Below are 8,036 nucleotides of genomic sequence, written 5' to 3'. Positions count from 1 at the left end.
TAGGTAGACCTAAGGCTGATGCCTCTGATGCAGTCATCACAACTATTGTTTTGTTTTGTCATCGCCCTGTATCTGTGATATTTGAACCTGGCTCCACTTATTTATATGGGTCATCATATTCTCTTCTGGGTTTGACTTGCTATATGATTATATGCCCATGCCTATGCATATTTCTACCCTAGTAAGAGAGACATTATTAGTGGATTGGCTATACAAATCTTATCTTGTGTCCTTGGTGGGTTATGAGATGTGGGTGGATATGATTATCCTTGATATGGTAGACTTCGATGTCATTTTAGGTATGGATTGGTTATCTCCGTATTGTGCCATTCTTGATTATTATGCTAAGACAGTGACTTTAGCTATGCCTGGTAGACCGCAGATAGAGTGGAGGGGTTTGAGTGGTTCCTATCCTAGTAGGGTTATTTCTTATATTCAGGCCCAGTGATTGATCGATAGGGGTTGTTTAGCGTATTTGGCCTTTATTCATGATACAGATGTTGAGCCGCCTTGTATGGAGTCTATTCTGGTATTTTAAGAGTTTATGGATGTATTTTCTACTGATCTTCCAGGGGTTCCACCTGATAAGGATATTGAATTTGCTATTGACCTCGAGCCAGACTCCAAGTACATTTTTATTTCTCCATATCGTATAGCTCCAGGTAAGTTAAAAGAGCTAAAGGAGCAGCTTCGAGATTTATTGAGTAAAAGGTTTATTCGCCCTAGTATTTCTCCTTGGGGTACCCCAATGCTATTTATGAAGAAGAAAGGCAGGTCTATGAGGATGTGTATCGACTATAAAAAGTTGAATAAGGTGACTGTCAAGAACAAGTACCGTCTTCCCCGTATGGATGATTTGTTTAATTATATCCAAGAAGCGGCCTTATTCTCTAAGATCGATTTGAGATCCGGATATCATCAGTTCAGGATTCGGCCTTCAGATATTCCTAAGACAACCTTCCAGACCAGATATGGCCACTATGAGTTTTTTGTTATATCTTTCGGGTTGACTAACGCCCTAACAACATTTATGGAGTTAATGAATAAGGTGTTTTATCCGTATATGGATTCCTTTGTGATTGTCTTCATTGATGATATCTTGGTTTACTCCAAGACTGAGGTAGATTATGTGCAACACTTGAGGATTGTAATCCAAAGGCTTAGGGAGGAGAAACTTTATGCCAAGTTCTCCAAGTGTGAGTTTTGGTTGATTTCGGTGGTGTTCCTAGGGCATGTGGTGTCCAAGGAGGGCAATAGAGTCGATTTGGCTAAGATCGAGGTAGTCTGAGGATGGACTAGACCCACTTCAGCTACAGAAATTCATAGTTTTATGGGTTTGGTAAGGTATTATAGCCATTTTGTTCAGGGTTTCTCCCCTATAGCAACTCCATTGACCAGGCTCACTTAGAAGAATGTGGTATTTCATTAGTCGGATGAGTGTGAGGACAGGTTCCAAAAGCTTAAGGTATTATTGACTACTACGTGTGTTATACTTGCCTAAGGAGGATGTTGACTTCATCGTGTATTATGATGCATTGGGAGTAGGCTTAGGTGGAGTATTGATGCAAAAGGTGAAGGTGATTGCCTATGCTTCGAGGCAATTAAAAACTCATGAAAAAAACTATCCCATCCATGATTTAGAGTTGGCAGCGGTTATCCTTGTTTTGAAGTTATGGAGGAATTATTTGTATGGAATTCATTGTGAGATATTCACTAATCACTAGAGTCTATAGTACATCTTCAGCCAAGGGACTTTAATTTGAGGCAGAAGAAATGGGTTGAGCTTCTAAAGGATTATTATTTGACTATCCTATATCACCCTGGGAAGGCTAATGTGGTGGCCGATGCATTGAGTAGGAAGAATTCTAGCATGGGAAGTCTTATAGCTATTCGAGTCGAGGAGCTACCTCTGGCTAGAGATGTTCATAGATTGGCCAATGGGTTGGTGAGATTGTAGCTTTCTAATGAGGGCCTGGTGCTTGCTTTAATAGAGGCCCACTCGTATTTGATGGACCAGATCCAAGAGAGGCAGTTTGAGAATGAGAAGTCCTATCTCATTTGAGATAAGGTGACGAGAGGTGAAGCTAAGGAAGTGGTGCTTCATTCAGAGGGTGTTTTGAGGACTAGTTGTCGCATTTGTGTGCCCAAGGTAGGTGAGTTAGTCAAATTGATTCTTGAGGAGGCCTATTGCACTCGATATTTTATTCATCCAGGAGCAGCGAAGATGTACCATGACTTGAGTTAGCACTATTGGTAGTATGGTATGAAGAAGGACATCGTCGAGTTTGTTTCCAAGTGTTCGACATGCCAGTAGGTTAAATGTGAGCACTAGAGACCCGGGGGTGAGTTTCAAAGGATGTCCATCCCCACTTGGAAGTGGGTGAGGATCATGATGGATTTTGTGGTAGGTTTTTCCACTACCATGGGGTTTCTTTGTTCCATTTGGGTTATGGTTGACCGATTGACCAAATCGACTCATTGTTCACATCTCACTTCTGGAAGGCCGTGCAGCTTGGATTAGGTACCTGATTGGACATGAGTATTGTATTCCACCCTTAGACGGATGGATAGTCTGAGAAGACTATTCAGGTACTTGATCAATTTTGGTGCTTGGCGGGAACAACACTTGCCCCTGGTGGAGTTTGCTTAACAACAGTTACTATTCCAGCATCCAGATAGCTCATTTTGAGGCCTTGTATGGCCACAGATGTAGATCACCTATTGGCTGGTTTGATTCTGTGGCGATGGATAGCCTAGACACTAATTTGCTTTGAGATGCCATGAAGAAGGTTTGGATGATTCAGGGTAGGTTGTTGACAACTCAGAGTCGCCAAAAGAGCTATGCTGACAGGAGGGCTAGACTATTGGTGTTCATGGTTGGTGACTAGGTATGGTTAAGGGTCTCTCTCTTAAAGGGTGTCATGAGGTTCCGGAAGAAGGAAAAGCTCAGCCTTAGGTTTATTGGCCCTTTTGAGGTCTTAGATTGAGTGGGAGAGGTGACCTACAGACTTGCCTTTCCACCTACTCTATCTTCTGTACATCTAGTATTTCATATCTCAATGCTATGATGCTACATTCCAAATGAGTCTCATATGATTTCTCATGACTCGGTGGAGTTGAGCCCATATTTGCCATATGAGGAAGTGCCTGTGGCTATTGTGGACATGTAGGTCAGGAAGTTGAGGACTAAAAAGATAGATTCGGTGAAGGTCTAGTGGTGGCATCGGTCCATGGGGGAGGCTACTTGGGAGTTAGAGTCAGACATGCGGCCCTGTTACCTCCATCTTTTTGAGATTCCAGGTATGTCCTTTGCTTTATGCTCGAGGACAAACATAATTTTTAGTAGTGGATGATGTAATGACCCTGAAGTTCATTTTTGATAAAATTACCATTTTACCTCTCCCGTTAGTTTCTCCGAGTCATATTTGTTTGGGTTTGAAAGTTAGTTTTTGGAAAGCTTTTGAAAAGTTAAGGTTTTGCTTGAAAAATGGGTTCTAAAGGCTTAAGTTGTCAAAATTTGAGTTTTGGAGTTATTCGGAGTTTTCAGTTTCGGAATGGAATTCCGTCAATTCCATCAGCTCTGAAATGCGGAAATTGGTCTAGAAAGGTTATCTAAATCAGATTGGAGTTAAAATATGGAATTTAGGTCCGAAGTAGGAAATTGAGTTAAAGTTTGGTTCAAGTTTGTCTTTTGTCAACATTTGCGATTCAGGTACTCAGATTAGATTTATGATGGCTCCAATAGTTTTTAGAGGTTATTCTAACGCTAGAAATGGCTTCATTATAATTTTTAGAGGTCCCGAGGGTAATTTGGGTATTTCAAGTGCCGAAACTAGTTTAGTTGCGACTCATCGTGTTCTGGGTCAAGGAGGCCCCGAATTCAAATTATGATGGTTCCATTGAGTCTAGAATTTTGAATGTAGTAGAGTTGCATATCTGGTTTATGTTCACAGGATTCCGATCGAATCCCGAGGGTCTATTTGGAGACTTAGCCTTGTGAAACTTGTTGTTAGCTGGTGCCTCCAATCACTCTTCGCGATCGCGGAAGAGTCCTGTCGTGATCGCGAGGCATCTATATTTTGACCTTCACGGTCATGAGTCTTAGTATGCGATCCTGATGAAGAGAGCACCTGACCTTCGCCATCGCGATGTAAGTGGGTCGCAGCCGCGAAGGGTTAAAAAGCCTTGAATAGTGTCTTTTCCCAAAAGACAGGATTAAGGCCATTTTCCTCCAATTTTGACATTCTAAGCTTAGGGGAGGCAAATTTCAAGGAGATTTTTCATGGGAAACTATTGGGTAATGTATTTCTAACACTTTTCCTTAATTTCTATTGAATAATTTCATATTTTAACTTCAAATTATGGATTTCAAATTGGATATTTTGGGGTTTTCTTGAACATGAAATTTTGAATGAGAAATGGGGATTTTAAACTCATTTTAACTCCATTTTTGAAACGAATTTCACCATTAGATTTCTTATTACTTGAGGAATATTTTCATCTAAGAATAATCAAATTTCAAGTTCAATTTTTGATATGAGATTTTTGACACTTTTACCCTTTTTACCCAAATTTCTTGATTTTAGTGTCAATAGATTCAAAATATGTTGGTGAGTCTATATTTTATTTGATTGTGGTAATTTGAAGTATCGTAGGAGTGGAAAGTCGGTGATTTTGAATTGATCATAACGTTTTGGCTAAGGCAAGTAGGATTCTAATATTTATTAAGTATGTTGAACCTTGTATTTTCCTATGTGAGGGGATTAGGGTGTGTTGGATCATTTGATCGAATTAAATTATATGAGCTTAAGTGGGATAGTGGAATTTGAATAGGGTCAATTGTTTAAGTGTTGTGGATTACAGGCATTTGACCTATTGTGTAATTGCGGGTTGTATGACACCATATGTAAATATTTATCTTGTTTCACTAATTAATTGTGCACTTACTATATCTATGATGGCTGAGGAATGATATGAGTGAGGTACTGAATATTGGGACCGATGTTTGTATCGATCGAGGTGATTTGCTGAGGTTTCTTCCGACGGCCGATGTCTATTCCGGTGGATATTATAGTTGAGGTCTCTTTCGATGAATATTATGGACGACATCTCTTCTAGAAAATATTGGCCGAGGTCATTTTCGGAAGATACATAGTCTATGTGAGGCCCCCATGGGTTCTAGTCTAAGGTGATCAATGGAAACGTATCATAGGACAGACATGCATCACAATATTTGACATTGCATTTGCATTCTTTTATTCATGTGATTGATTATGATCTGAGATCATATGTATTTTCCTGAGTATAGTGGTAAGAATGTATTTTTCCTTTCTATTGTGGACTATCTAGTAGTCTAGTGCAATTGTGATATAAAACGTACAGATTAGGTTGTCTGAGTGCAGGTTTGTATTTGTGGAGGATTGTGGTTGGGATGTTAGGAGTACCCGTGTTCCACATTGCTTTACTTCTGGTTAAGTTTCCATTTTTCTAAGTACCGTGTTATTGGTGCTCACCCCTTACTTCTACATTTATGTAGGATCTGAGTCCGGCACCTCCTGCTTACTCTTTGATCAGTCCAGGCTTCTAGACGCTTGAGAGATAGCAACTTGTTTTCTTCGGCAGACTCTCAACGTCCATTACTTTATGTTTTGTTCTACTTGGGAACTAAGACATTTATACTTGTATCTTCTTCATTTCTATTGAAATAATGGCTTTTACATGTGAACCAAGTCTTGGGTAGCTTAGAATTTATTTTTTCGCTTATCCTTATTTATATCATGTTAGACTTACAGTTCCGCTTTTATTTCCACTTACTTGAATTGTTTAGACTCTTAGGTTGACTCATCTCGATGGGTTAGACGAGTGCCATTACGCCCGATTCTGGGTCGTGACATTAAGCTTCAAAAGAAGTCCAAAAGTACACAAGAAAGGGACAACAATGAGGATCAAACGCTAAAGGCGTAACAAATGTTGAAAGCACAAATTCAGTGCAAGGGTCAAGAAGGAATTAAGTTACTTTAATCCCAAATGACTATCCTACCCTTCCCTAAGCCTTATAAACCGATAACAAGCCCTACATGATTTCATTTCAAATGGTCTCACATTAGTGGAGATTTACATAAAGGCCAAGCCTATGATATCACAATTGCATGCATTGAATATGCTTTGGAGCGCAAGTGTACTTTACAAAATATCTTCAAATCAAAACACTTTAAATATGTGCAAATTAAGATTTTTCTTTTGGTGAGAGCACTTGAAGCATGATGTTGAGCCTAGTTCAAAGCCTTTATTTGAAGCAAGATGAACAAGCCTTTTTGTAACTTAAGTACATTTGATATACCATTTGAAGCCATAGGAATTACCTCGAAGTCAATCTCGATTTAATGATAAAGCATTGGTGAGAGATTTCTATGCAATACTATTGTTGGTGCTAACTATAGTTAAAATATGTTTCCTTGTTCTAAAAATATAAATGGGTTGATATCCGCCTTTTAATACTTGTCAAAGGAACTTTCTTTGACCATTTGCTGTTCATATTACACTTTTTGGGTCGTCATACCCTTTAACATGACACATTTTAAAACTTGATATGTTATTTCATACAAAATGATACTTTTTAAATTGATTTGTCATGCCATTCAAAATGATACTTTTTTACTGGTTTGTCATGGCATCCAAACTGACACTTTTTTTAATTAGCTTCTCATGTTGTTCAAAATGACACTTTTTAATTTGTTATTTCTTATAAATTGACATTTATTTGTAAATTTCAGAATGTTATTTTGTTCAAAGTAAGACATTGGATCATTACTTTATTCATTGTTCATATAACGCCACGTTTGCATAGTTTATGTTGCATTTATATTGCCGTTTCTACTAACATTGTTATTGAAGATTTTGTGATACACCATTCACACTAAGTTCAAATTGGTTCGTTCACCTATCATGGGATATATTGGGTTGTCACATCCCTTCAAATGACATTTCAAGTTCAAATTAGGTCGTCCACCTTTCAAAGAGACACATTGGGTTATCACATCCCTTCAAGTGACATTCGTCCGCCTTTCAAGGGACACATTGGGTCATCACATTCCTTCAAGTGACATATCAAGTTTAAATTGGGTCATCCGCCTTTCAAGGGATAGATTGGGTTGTCACATCCCGTCAAGTGATATTTCAAGTTTAAATAGGTTATCCGCCTTTCGAGGACCATATTGGGTTGTCACATCCTTTCAAGTTCAAATTGGGTCGTCCTCCTTTCAAAGAGACACGTTGGGTTGTCACATCCCTTCAAGTGACATATCTAGTTTAAATTAGATCGTCCACCTTTCAATAGACACGTTGGGTTGTCACATCCATTCAAGTGACATATCAAGTTTTAATTGGGTCGTCCACCTTTCAATGGACATGTTGGATTATCACATACATTCAACTGATATATCAAGTTCAAATTAGGTCGTCCACCTTTCAAAGAGACACCTGGGTGATCACATCCCTTCAAGTGACAATTTAAATTCAAATTGGGTTATCAGCCTTTCAAAGAAATACATTGGGTTGTCACATCCCTTCAAGTGACATTTCAAATTCAAATTAGGTCGTCCGCTTTTTAAAGAGACACGTTGGGTTATCACATCCCTTCAAGTGCCATTTTAAGTTCAAATTGGGTCATCCGCATTTAAAAGAGATATGTTGGGTTGTCACATACCTTCAAGTGACATTTAAAGTTCAAATTGGGCCATCCACCTTTCAAGGGACACGTTGGGTTATCACATCCATTCAAGTGACATTTCAAGTTCAAATTGGCTCATCTACCTTTCAAAGAGACCTTTGGGTTATCACATCCCTTCAAGTGATATTTCAAATTGAAATTGTGTCATCTACCTTTTAAAGGTACAAAAGTTTTCATTGGTTATTTTGAAAATAACATCAAAGATATGTGAATATTTTCAGTCTTGAAGCAATTCTTTCACTTTTGTGTATATTTTGAGCCTTGTTGACAGATGTAGAGTATGTTCAGAAGCTCTACTAAAGCCTCA

Source organism: Solanum dulcamara, chromosome 10 (assembly GCF_947179165.1).
Source record: "Solanum dulcamara chromosome 10, daSolDulc1.2, whole genome shotgun sequence".
NCBI classification, from domain to species: Eukaryota; Viridiplantae; Streptophyta; class Magnoliopsida; order Solanales; family Solanaceae; genus Solanum; species Solanum dulcamara.
The sequence above is the reverse complement of the archived record's forward strand: the minus strand, read 5'-3'. Positions refer to the sequence as shown.